The following is a 14286-nucleotide window of genomic DNA, read 5'->3' on the forward strand; positions in this document are numbered from 1 at the left end:
TCTCCTCACTTTGCATTTTGGTATTCGTAGTCCAGCACCTACAGTGGGAAGGAATAACTACATTTGTACGAAAACGAAGAACGACAAAGGCTAAAAAGCCAGAACCAGCAGAACGTCACTTGATAGCTTGGTTTTGTAATCAGGGGTGGACTGGCCTATAGGGAACTCTGGAGATTTCCCGGTGGACCTCTGCACCTTGGGCCTCTTTTGTGTGGTAGTTCCAAATTGTCTCATAGGAAAAACATTGGGCTTGCTGAAAATGTGTCATATGAGGCACCTTTGACCATTATTTCCAGGGCCTCTTTTGGTCCCCAGTAATTATTTCCAGGGCCTCTTTTATTTCCCAGTCCACCCCTGTTTGTAATATGTTTGCATAAATAAGAGTAACTATAAAGAAGTAATATTCGGTGTCAAAAATAGATAGTCGTTTCTCAGCATTACTAGATTTAGGGTACTTCAATATTTCACTCCAGAGTACTTACTTGGCATGCAGCTATCAGGTGACAGAAAGTGCTCAAAGTGGGCGCGAGCGGTTGGGAGTGGTGCTCCTCTACTTTCAAAAAAAAGTTCTACTTTTCCTATACATAAAAAAAAAAAGTTCCAGAATGGTTTGTTTTAAAATAAAAGTGTAGGAAGAAGTTGAAACTTGCATATCAGTGCACTGCACTGAGCATTCCCTTAAACAGCAGGTTGATGTATTTACGGTTTTGTATGGCGAGTGGGGTGGTGGGGGTGTGTGGCACAAGGTTTTGTGGCGGATGGGGGCAGGCCAGCAGGGAACATAGTTCCACTACTTCTTTTCGTACACTTTGACCACTGGTGGCAGAAGAGAACATATGCACTGCTTCCGAATTAGCGGTCCAGGGGCCCACATGCACACTATTATTCGATCGCCAGACACCAGATGTTATATTCTGATGTCTGTGGATAACTTGGATTCACATACTCGAATTCTGTCGGGCCAAGTCAGCTTTCAATGTTCTGAATGATTAGTTTTGGCTATAAGGTGGTGCTAGCATTACCTACACGCTGAAACTATTGCATTGCGCACAGCTAGGAGTGAGATTGGATATGAGGAGAGGCGTGCAGCTTGTGAGTGTTGTTTGGTTATCTACCCATCCATTGACTGTTCATGGACTTGCTAATATGTATGTCCATTTCCACCCACTACCTGCCCGTACCTGACCAAAACGAATCCCCCTGGGAATCCCTTTAAGATACATCGATCAAGCAGTAACATCAAACTTTGACTTGCTGTGTCATTATTTAAGCAGTCTGCTGACAGTTAATGGATTCATTGCCATTGTAAATGCACTAAACGTGTAATAAGTGTCTTAACAAATTGTGCCTTCTGCCATTTGATTTATATCTGTCCCTTGTACCGAAGTCCAGTTAAAATCAGTCATTGACTAAGCCAGTAGCTTTGGTTTGTACATTGGTATCAGACATTTGTTAGGGACTAATATCATATGTATTTCAACAAAAGGAAGGAACACACAACAATCTATATAAAACAATAGATGTACCCTCAGATAGCAGTTTCTCTAAACAGCCACTTAGCAAATATGGGCTGCATTCTGTGTTCTATGTGTTCATCGAAAAACAGTGTTACCAAAAAATATTATTTTTAATATATTAATCTCTTTTCAGCACAAGTAATACAGACAATTGTTTTTAAAAAAAAACATATACACATCACATAGTCATATACATGTTAAAATCATTCCACCTCACAGTATCAAAAAATTGCCAGATATTTGATCAGCAAAACACATTGTGTTCCGCCGGTCCCGGGTCTGAGTTTCAGTACCCTGCCTCCCTTCAGGAGTGCACCAGCCCTAGATTAGAGCGAGAGGACTAACATCCCGTAGGAGGAGGAGGCTCCATCCTGGCTTGCATCTATCCGAGTGCGTTGTGGATGGTTTATAGCGGCCTGAGAGAGGCATCAGAAGGCCTGCAGGAAGTTGAAAGGGAGACATTGTTGAGACTGCTATTGTGATCGAGTCACGTCCAGGAAAAGAACAGCATTTACATCCTAGGACATAGCAATCTGGTGTATGAATAGGAGAAATCTACCTGAAGCACAGGACTGCTTCTGCCCCTGATGAATGTCCAGTTACCTGTAACACAGAGGACAGAAACCTATATAAGTTGGGCTTGTTCACGCAATGGGGAATGAGAATAATTGAGTTGCCATTGTTGTGTTTTGCTGATCAAATATCTGGCAATTTTTGATACTGTGAGGTGGAATGATTTTAACATGTATATGACTATGTGATGTGTATATGTTTTTTTAAAAAAAAGTATTGTCTGTTTTACTTGTGCTGAAAAGAGATTAATATATTAAAAATGATATTTTTTGGTAACACTGTTTTTCGATGAACACATAGAACACAGAATGCAGCCCATATTAGCTAAGTGGCTGTTTTGAGAAACTGCTATCTGAGGGTACATCTACTGTTTTATATAGATTGTTGTGTGTTCCTTCCTTTTGTTGAAATACATATTATATATCCTCACTTAGTAGGAGGGAATATCACCAGACTGTGGGGCTACCCCTGTAGAATATTATTTTACTAATATCATATGCCCAGACCATCCCACCATTTTACTACTGTTGTCATTTTACGTCCAGGTCGTACCGTTATGGCAGTGCATGGCAAATGTTTAATTCATACCTAAACTAAAACCAAAACAGTTGGCTTTGCCAATGATTGTTTCAGAGGCATTGGACAGTCTGGAATACCCCCACGCCCCTGTAGGCCAGTACCCCTCTGACAGAGAGTGGCAAGGCATGGGAAGTCAAGCCCGTTTAAGCTCCAGTACTTGGGAAAGGCTGAATTGTTGGGAAAGGCTGCCTCTGGGGGTTTTGCCACCACAGATAACGCAGTCGGCCTCTCCCCGTTCCTTGGCTCATAATTATCAATAGTTTGCATGTATTGCATTATGCAGTTCTGTAACTCACATAATCATCCCTTTGAGGAAATTACTTTCTAAATGGGATCCCCCACCACCACTTTCTTAAGGCATCCATCAACTACCGTGCAATAAGCAGAGCCTGTTGCTGGCTTACATTAAAACTGGCAGCCTGGATTTAATTTTCTGGAACATGAAATCTACGGGTAGCTGGGAAGATCACCTAGCAAGTTATCAGCTTGCTTAACAAATCTTAGTTTAACTTGCAGTCACAGGTTTCAATCCCTGTGTGGCTGGCTCAGCCCTTCATCTTTCCACAATCTAAAGAAGAATTAGTGATTTGGAAATTAATAGAAGCAGGGAAATCAGGCATTAAGCAATATACGACATCTTATATATTAAGTGTATTACATGTAATTCCTAACTTGTGAAACCATGAAGGAGCAACATCATTTAAACTAATGATATTATAAAGGATGCCAACCCATTGTGATAGCTTTGTTTTAGTATATTGCGATCAATCAGTGCACACCAATAAAGGTTAAGGTTCTTCAATGACAATCAATCAATACTTCAAAAAATGTATGGGTGCAGGGGAGGAAGACCGGCCCTGACACAAAGCTGTAACCCTTCATGTAGAAAAATAGTGTCCAAGCTGTGGACACTCCTGTCCCCTGCACACCTTAATACTGAAAAACAGCCAAATCCTTAGTATTTTCTTACATACAATACATCATTTTAATACATTAGCAATTGAAAACCAAACACCAAGTTTGTGCATTTAATGGCAATCTTACAATCTCCTTTATATACAATATCCTTTCACATATTCAATTATAAGTCCTTCATGCTCTATGCGTTTCGGGGTAATGAGCCCTTTCTTCAGGAGTGGACTTCTCCGAATTCAAAACATACACGAGGACCAGTTTCCAAATTATACAATTTAACACTTATTTACACAATGTACAGTCCATCCCCATTTTTATAATCTCCACGCCACTGGGTTCACACACTGTATATCACTGTATACTCAATCGATCGGATTTAGGATGTCCGTCCCAGATTCCCCAGAGTGAGACGCGGTGTTCCCCATGTTTTCTATATGGGTTAGTTATTGTGAAACGCATAAAGCATGAAGGATTTATAATTGAGAATGTGAAAGGATATTGTACATAAAGAACATTGCCATGAAATGCATAAACCTGGTGTTTGGTTTTGAATTGCTAATGTATTAAAATTATGTATTGTATGTAAGAGGATATCAAGGATTTGGCTGTTATTCAGCATTAAGGTGTGCAGGGGACAGCAGTGTCTACAGTTTGGACACTATTTTTCGAAATATCTTTGTTTTAGGTCAGTCCTCGACAGACAATGTTCCATATTTTTTCTATATTTTCTTATGTTTTAGGCGCTGATTCAAACATCTCTAAGACATCCATAATGATGAAAAAGGATACCCACCTGAACAGTAGTAGCCCAAACTTCATTCCCTCAGCAAAGTGACATCAATCGTACCCTAGATTGTCTCAATTTTTAGAAAACGTGCACACAAACAGCGATTGTAATAATTACATTAACAAATGGGATGAACTACCTTCCACTGCAAGTTACAAGGATATTGTAAGTCACTCAGAGTTTTCTGACTATGTAGAGCAGGAGGCAAGAGCCCAATACCTTCACAGACCTCCAAGATGTCTAGCCATATTCTTTTTAGGTATGACAGAGAGAGAGAGAGACAGACAGAGAGAGAGGGAGAGAGAGAGAGAGAGAGAGAGAGAGCGAGAGAGAGAGAGAGAGAGAGCATTACTTCTCTTCCATTGCTTTTGAGGGTAGATATTAGGGGCCCTGGTGCCAATGAGCTGTGCATTATAGTGACATCCCTCTTGTAGAAGTGAGTGGTACTGTTTAAGTTGCAGAGATAGTTGTTGAATGTAACTTTTAAGAACACATTTTTCTTCAAGCTAATTGTGATGTTTATGTGATTTGCACTATTGCACTTTATCACATTGTGTTTGTCATTCATGTTGTCATCAGTTTTAGTTTTTGGCATTTAAGTGGTGCACCCCCTATGGACCGAAACTATTGCACTGGAGAACAAATAAGAGGGAAATTTGATGTGAGGAGGCAAACAATGTTTATGGGTGTTGTCACACACACATTGACTGCCTAAGGATATGCTAATCATTATGCCCATTCTCACCCATTACCTGTCCCTCTTAGACACTTCTGAGAAGGCTCCTTTGGTGGGAAATCAGGAGAAGATGAGAGTAGTTGTTCCACTACTCAAATGAGTCAAGGCACCCTCGCAGGCCTCCTAAGGTCAAGAACAAAGCAGGGGTCCGACGGGGCTGCAGGCGGCTCAGGGTGCCAAACCTTCCAGCTCCTCTCCAGCGGGTCATCAAGTCTGCTTCAGCTCACAGGATACTTGGCTCCTTCTGTAGTTCAAGATGAACCACTGTAGATAGACCTAGAATGGATACAGGGCCCCTTTTCTTTTTAAAGTTCAATGTGTGATCAAACCTGCACAACCAATAGAAGATCTTTTCCCTTGTATGCACACCAGCCGTGGTCCAATCATGGACCATGGTGGTCCTCATGTATTCTTGCACACCAGACATCTTAGCACCAGAAGCGTGGATTGGGATCAGACAGTCCAAACCCTCTTCACGGGCGCTAGCACACGTGACATGCAGGAGCCCGCGAAAGATGCGTTTATTTTGCGGGAGGCTGCATACCTAAATAAGGAAGTCACAGGTCAGCTCGACCTGGGGGAAGGCAAAGGAACAAGATGGCCAAAAGACAGAACAAAAGACTTTGTGGCACAGCCATTTCCGGCACTGGCCACAGTCATGAACCATCTGCGGTAAACACGGTATGGTTTGGTAAAAAGTAGTTAAAATACCAGAAAAGTAAACTGCTGCCACCAGTTCGTCCTAGGCACATTTGTACATTCACCAAAAATTCCTTAGAGGGTGTCTAGGGCCATAAAACAAAAGGAACACAGTGCACGGTACAGTCATGTACTTTGTGCACTGATAAAAATGTACCAAGAAATGGCAACAAAGTAAAAGGCTAAAGTAAACATAGTTTCCCAGTACTGACAGCCTGAAGGACGTGTCAGTTTCCCCATAACAAATTTGCAAAAGCCCAGGGGAGCGCAGGTGAAGGCTGTGCTTCAATGGAACAAGTCAGGTTAGGATAGCCAAACAAAATGAAAAGGTTTGGGGGGTCCATAATATGGAGGGAAAATGGCATTCAGAAAAATCTTTCCTAACAGTCCCTCCACAAAAAACAAACCTTGTTGGGAAGCAGTAACACATCATTGTGCTGTATATCATGGCAGTGTTATTGTGAAACAGTCTGCTTAGTTTGGTGAAATTTAAACTGTAAAAGTGCTACTGGTGTAATAAAAATGTCTTAACCAAGTGTGCCTTCAGCCACTTGAGTTATAAACAAAATCTGTGTCCTGGCATCTGTTCCTTACACTGAAGTCTGGTTAAAAACAAGCACTGGCAAAGATAAGAGTTTTGGCGAGTGAATGGGTGTTAGATGGGCCTTTTCTAGGCAATGCTATCATATGCCCAAGTACTGATATCATTTTCCAGCTGTTCCCTGTTACTCAAACCATTTTTCAGCGGTTCTATCTTATGGTCAGGTACAATTATTATGACAGTGCCTGTCAAATGACTATCCTATGCATACACAGAAGCCAAAGCCATTGGCTTTTCCATTGCTTGTTATTGTTAGTGCTAATATTAATGGCTGTCGCTGTCTGTGTGGTTACAGAATGCATCCATGAAGGATCAGGAGATCCCTGTATAAACATTTGCTATACTTACAATACACCATGGCAATATTTATATCAAGCATTGACAAAGCCAATAGGCCTGGATTTGAAAGTGTACAGTGACATAATGATTTTGTGGTCATGAGTTGGTATAGACATATCACAACGTGGCTATTGTTCTGTTTGTAGAGTTCTAGATTCATGTGGGATAGTGACATTGCCGGGTGTGTCCGTTTTATTGCCAGCGCTCACATCAATTAGTTTTGTTGAGTTGCTAAGCAGCAGTATATATTTCAAATGAGTAAATCCAGCAGGCTGTATTTTTCATGGTTTTATTTAAATTAATTATTTCTGCATATGCTTTATGTTGTTGAATGGGCAATACATTGTATTATCCATTTTGTCAGTATACATTTCCACAAACGTACTGTTTCTGAGTAGAACTCCAAGATTAAAGCACATTTTTAGTTAGTGAGTTAGTGGTGCTTTCTTACTGCATTTTACCTACCACTTATTACATTAATATATGAAGGTCTTAAAGTTATGTACGTTTTGATGGCAGGCTCATGTTTCTTGCTGTAGGATGTTTTAATAGGGCAACAACTAGTTACAGAATTTTCAGCGCATCCCAAATCAAGCATGCACAATTTTCATTTATTTAATAAAGTTCTTTTAATGAATCTGGCACCCTCAATTTAACAATATTGATTTCCTACAGCCTCCATCTGCTTTAGGGAAAAGAAACACACAGGGTTACACAGAAGGTCCATTTATTGATACATAGAAATAATTTAATCAATTTAAATATAAACAAATTATGCATCTATGAAATTCCAACTTCAATGAAGAACGATCACTGCACTCGTTGCATCACTTTTCTATGCTATATTTACTTCAATAGACGGTTGTAAGCACACATACCATTTGGTTTACCCTGTGCGCCCATCCAATAGGGATTGAAAAATGAATGAGGCCTCTGGATAAAGCTTTAATTTGATAAAACAAAATTGAATCAGAATATCCTGGCCTATCTAAGCCGCTCTACTTCTCCTTATATGGAAAATAGCCATCTTTCTTCCCCCACTCAATGGATATGTCAGAATTTCAAACAGCATTCTGGAAAGCTCATTTGCAGGACAGGTTATTTAACATTCCTGTGTAATGATATAGCGAGAGACTACCCTTAACCTGGGGAGTCCCTCCCCAATCAAGGTGCCCCACAATAATTTGGTAAATATTTTAGCGCTAGCCCTATTGACGACTCATTTAGAGCCACGTAAATCTCCCCCTGTTCCCTGTGCCGACAGTGAGCCAAGAACCAGGGCGGGGTATAGAAAGAATATATATTAATTGAAATTATAAGCTCAATGAATAATGATTGATTACACACACCACCTTCTCTGTGGCAGAAAACAAAGCTTCAATTACAAAACACACTTTTATTTAGGACGTTATTTTAAACTCACTTTTTCTGCATTTTACTTTTGTCTCACCAACATGTAATGCAGGCTAAATAACTGGGTCAACCCTCTTACCACACACACTCTTTTGTCAAATTTATAATACTTTACAACATGACTAGAGCATAGACATCAGCACTACTTTTAAATCACATACACATATCGATTTTCAAAGCAATCTGACAGCAGCATGTGTTTGGTTAATTTCCCTACATGCTTGAAATTGCTAGCAGATTGAAATCCCACAATTCAACTGAAAATGTTTGGCATTAAGAGAACACTCCCTCCTACTTCACTCCAAAGGAATACAGATTTGTTTCTGCTATCAGGGTCACTCACTCTCAGGAAATAGTGTGCATTTTCCAATAGAGAATTATACTTGTTTCACTTGGCAACACACTTTTCTCCCCAAACACCAGTAATTGAGGCCTCAGTGATATGCAGAACCCCTCTGTTTAAAGGCCAAGTTTAGGGAGTAGAGTAATTTAGGAATTTCGTTTTTGGGTCAGTACACATTTTGCTTAAAGGCAAGGTTTTGTGACTTGGGATCAGTTGGGAATTTCTTTTGGGGCCAAGTTATAGCTTTTTGTTAGAGAAGTCAGGGGTTGACAGGAAAAACAAAGACACCCCAATGACTTCAAATTGCTATAATGTATTTTCCTGCTAGGGAAGATGTTGAGGGTTTCAAACTCCTTCAAGCTCCCCCTGAGTCAATCTATTTGGGAAATAATTAAATTAATATTCAGTCTATTATGCAAAGGGTCTACACAATTTGCCCCCCGCCATCCGCTATTAAGGGAACAATATTAAGGCATGCAGATCCCCCCACATTTAATGTTGTTTTGGGCAAGTTATTTACATGGGATTTCTCTGAGCTTGGTTCACAGGAAAGTCAGCCAGGTTCTAGGACCCTCTCTTGTGGGAACACTGGGATCTGGTCATGATATTTTGGTCAAAGGTAGGCACCAGCTTTCCCTCTCTTTGGCTCCCCTCAACTTAAGGCTTCCTCAATGGCAGCCCTCCTGGGTAAGGTTAAATCTCCATTCAGATGTCAATAGTGGCACCCATATAATCTTTAGGCAAAGATCCTGAAAATGTTACATTCAGCCACCTTCCTTCAGCTTTTCCCCCGGGTGATTTTAGGCAAGTGTCCTTGGAAGATCTGAACTCCTGTTTTTAGATTTTTTTTTTGTTGTTTCTTTTTAGCAGCTCCCCTGATGGCCAAATTCTGCTGTCCTGATAATGTCTCCTCCTTTTTCCCTAGTGCAAGGGCTTTTTACCCACTAAGCCCCTTCCAAAAATATGGAAATCAGGTGTTAATTTTTAGGACTGAATTTTCCCCTTCTTTCCTCCCAAGGTTCGGCCCCTCTATACCAATAAGATATGGGAGTGGAAAACATTACTTTATGAAAAATTGACCCTTCTTCTTGCAGCTTCATTTTTTTTACACATGGACCTTTGCACTGAAATCTCAGTGCATGAAAAAAAACAGTGTTTTACCACTAAACATAAGAAAATATATATTTTTAAATACAGTTAATCATGGCGGACATGTTGAAATAACTCCTGTGTTTACACTGAGTTGCCTGCGCGAATGGTGGTTTTCTGCCCTTTACGTCCAAACTACAATAGTTAGGAATATATATTTCTCTGCACAACCATCTAATTAAATAAGCCACCAGCTCCCCAACTTTTATGTTCAGCATACTTTTGGGGAAGCTAGAATCACATTTTAGGAGGTTACAGGATTATCAAAAATCAGACTTACATACAAATGACATCAACATAACGGGCTTGTCCTCAGCTTTAGTATGACACCAGAATGAACTTGGTCCAACTTATCATTGCTGAGAAAATTGGCAATCATGATATTCCAATTAAGCTAAGGGAAATGTTCAAACATGTATGCAAATTCAAACTTGCATTTCCACCTAATTTCATTTCTTTGGGAACATGTGACCAGGCCTCTCCGCTTCTCTCATTGTTGACTTTGTCTGCAATAAACTCATCAGCCTTTGTCCTGTCAAATCTCAATGGTCGTTCTATGGCTTATCACAGACCAGGCCACCATCGGATCCTTTGATTCTTACTTAAGGGTTCTGCATAGCAACGGGCTCAGGAATCGAAAATCAAAACCATCCATTTCATGGCGCCTCAGAAGCCTTTCTTGTTTCACTTGAAAGAAATAGCCTGTTCACTCTGTGACATGTATTTTGCATGAGAAGCCTATTAATCATTTTAATGTTTCTCGCCATCACACACATAGGCCCTCATTCCGAGTTTGGAGGTAAGTAACGTCCCTTATCGGCATGGCGCAAATAGCGTGTCCGTGCTGGCACCAGTCCGCTAATAGCACGCCATGCTGGTAAGGTACCTATCGCCATGCCACAAAAGGCTCCCAAAAAACCCTCACCGGCATCAAGCTAAGCACAGATAACACTACCGACATAGTTCAATCCATCATTAGCGGTGACCGTAAATAGCGGTGACCGTAATTAGCGAACACCGCTATTTACGGTCACCGCTAATAAGCGGAACCGGAAATAGCGTCATCGCACAGGAACGGGAAGGAGCACGGCGGCCATCTTTAAAAACACAATCCATTGCCATCCTCAGCACACAGGACCCCTGGGACACTTCTGATCATCAGAAAACTTCCTCCTACAAGACAAGAACGCCAAAGGCACTGAAGAAGGGATCTGGCCGCCTCAGAAAGGAAAGATTTAATCAGGACGTGCTCCAGATGCTTGTGGACACTTTGCACGAGCATGCAGGCACATTCTTCTCCAGCAACATGAGGAGAGAGGCAGTGCTACGTAAAAAAGAGATCTGGGCACTTGTTGCCCAGAAGGTTAGTGCAGCGGGCAACACACCCCGCACAGTGAAAGACTGCCGTAAGCGATGGGACGACCTGCGCCTAAGGGTGCGCAACATATTATCCGTCAATCGCAGCCAGGCCTTGGAAACTGGAGGAGGACCTAGTTCACCCATAAAGCTCACGCCGTGGGAGGACACATGCGCAAGCATGATTGGGATGGAATCCATTGAAGGCGTAGGCGAGATGGAGTGTGGCGCCACTACATCTGGCGATGGAGGTGAGTGTCCAAAGTAAATACTGCTATGCCAAATCTGATGAAAGTCAACGTCAATGTCAGTACAAAGAGTTACGCCATGGTCGGCCACACACACACACACACTCCCTGTAAAGTAGGCCGAAGCATCAGAGACACATGCTGATGCCTGCTGCAAGGCAATATCGTACATGACACACACCACACAAAGTAGGAAATTCCACGAGGCACACAGCGTGCATGACAAAAATAATATGCATGTTAGACAGCACTTTTCCTGGCCAACATGAGTGACGCCGACATATGCCTGCATTAACCACCCATGTATGAAATGACGTGCCCTTCCCAACATAAATGCCTATTACCCACAATTGTGTGGATGAGCAATTGACCCAATTTATGTATGATGCCTATCAAAACATCACTCATGCCGTCTCTATCTTCCACCCCCACAGGCAGTGACCATGACAGTGATGAGCAGGATGCCACTCCTGCACAGGCCACACCTAGGAAGAGGTCCCAGGAGGACAGCAACTCGCCATCAACCTCCAGGGGACACGCCAGTGGGCGCCGTGTCCCAGCAACCAAGCCACCACAGGTACACATTGCACCTGTACCACCAAGGCCCATGGAGGGCACAGCACCACCACTACCCCCACCCACTGTCCTGCCTGGAGACACCTGTGAGACACCGCATTCGGAGGAGTCTAGTGTGGCTGGGGAGGTGGCAGTCACGGCACCCCTGACAGTGGATGACACCCAGGAGGACGTCTGGGGCACCATGGAGGACGACATTATGGATGTGGTCCATACCCCAACCCAAATTGCATCCCCCCCAAGTATCATCGATCGATACCGGGAACGCCACCACCCCAGACATCTCAGTCCAGTTTTCAGTGTTGGGGAGGATGAGCAGGCTGGGCATGACAGCCAGGTTCCCAGCACATCCACAGGTGCACCCGCAGGGCCGCAGCGGACTGACCTGCCCACTGCACTCGTTCGTGAGTTTGTACAGGACAACCGTCAGGCCAGAGAGGAGTGGCGTACAGAGTTAGCTGCACTAGGCCGGTCCATTATGGACAACACCAGCCACCTCTGCGAGGAGGTCTCGGCCCTCAGGCAGGTGCTAGGGCGCATCGCGGATGCCTTGGAGGCAGGTCATCTCGCCCCACAACCTCAGCAGGAGGCCACACCGTCGTCCTGCAGTTCCACCCAAATGAGCCCGCCCCGCAGGTCGGTCCGTGCACAGCGCAGACGGGACATGCCACCCCCTGGCTCAGGGAGTGCCGAGTGAATGTTATGGCAGCCTCATGTAGGCTTCGGGGCCTCAATGGGACTTGTGTTGGGGAGTTGTGGGGGGAGGGGGAGGGAGAGAGGGTGTGTGGGGGAGTTGTGGGGGGAGTGGGAGGGGGTTAGGGTATGTGGGGGGAGAAGGAGGGTGAGGGTGTGTGGGGGATTTGTGGGGGGACGGGGAGAGGGGTGAGGGTGGTGGAGGGTTTTGTCACTTACGTTTATATTGTTACATTCAATACACCGGTTGTTTGAAAAAGAAGACCTGAGTGGACATTCATCAATGCGCATGTGTCATTTAATCATTTACAGTGCATAGTGTACATGTACCCACATACCCAGTGCCCTCTGTCCAACCATCATGTCACCCTCTGCTGACATGTGTGTCAGAAATATTGTGCAATCACTGACTGGCGCACAGAACGTCCCTCCTGTGCATCGGCACTGTGATGATGTCCTGCCACATCTTCATCTTCTCCTTCATCTTCATCAGGTGGTAGCAGTTCAATTTGAGGGGGCAGGGGCACATTCCGACGGATGTACATATTGTGCAGCATTACACATGCCATGATGATCTTGGCCACCTTCTCATGCCTGTATAGGAGTGCCCCACCCAACCGGCTGAGGCAGCGAAATCGTGCCTTCAACAGGCCAAAGGTCTGCTCGATGACCACACGGGTACGGGTATGGGAACGATTGTAGTCCTCCTCAAGCCTGTTTTGTGGGTTGTGGACAGGGGTGAGGAGCCACAGATTCAAGGGATAGCCGCTATCACCTGTATGAGAGGAAAATGAAGGTAAATATCAGGGGAATCATGAGGGACAGCTGTACTAGTCACACATGCCAGCAGATTATCGTTGCCCACATGCACATTTCCCTGGACGCATTGACGCCATTTTCTGTCCCTCCATGTGTCCTGTGTCATGGTCTAATGATGTGGGTTGCATCTTCAAGATGATACATGATGTGCACTGCCGTCTTGTTGCACATGCATCGTGTATGCATACAGCTGTGTTAGTGTCAAATTAGTGAGGTGTTGTGTCCTGTGAGATTTACTTAGGGGGAGCGTTGGCAGTAGTCTGTGCAATATTGGGCAATGAGCATTGATCATTCCCATGGTGACATGCAGCACTCCTGTGAGTGTGCCGGCCCTGTGCTGGACAGTGGATTCCCTAGTAGGTTCAGTTTGATGCACTCCCAGGGATGCTTGTCCTGTGTGGTGATATGCTGAAGACAGCAACATGGTGCATATGCACTGCATGGTGCAGGGTGGCGTTACGGAGGGTGAGGGTCGCTGATGGGTGGTGCACATGTTGTGGGATGTGGGGTGGTTTCCTGTTAGTCATGTCGGGATAGGTGTCGACCTTACTTCATTCATACGGGATTTGTGTGTCTTGTACGGTTTGTGATGGTTTTGGGCACAATGTTTGCTGATGTGCACATCGTGCAGTCAAATCGACATTGGCAGCATGGTGGTGTGTGCATCTCTCCCCCCTTTTCAATGCCATGTGCCAGTCCTGCTACTTACCAAGCAGCCAGGCACGTCGTCCAGCATGTCGCTCCATGAAGCGTGGTAGCGTGGAGTTCTGCAGGACCAAAGAGTCATGAGTCGATCCTGGATATCGGGCACAACAATGTGTGATGATCTTGCTTGCGTCACATACCATCTGCACATTGATGGAGTGGTATTGCTTGCGTTTGCGGTACACTGCCTCCATGGCATGCAGGACCACCAACTCCACGTGGGTGCAGTCGAGGGCAC

The sequence above is a fragment of the Ambystoma mexicanum genome, chromosome 3q (assembly GCF_040938575.1).
Source record: "Ambystoma mexicanum isolate Mex_15411 chromosome 3q, UKY_AmexF1_1, whole genome shotgun sequence".
NCBI lineage: Eukaryota > Metazoa > Chordata > Amphibia > Caudata > Ambystomatidae > Ambystoma > Ambystoma mexicanum.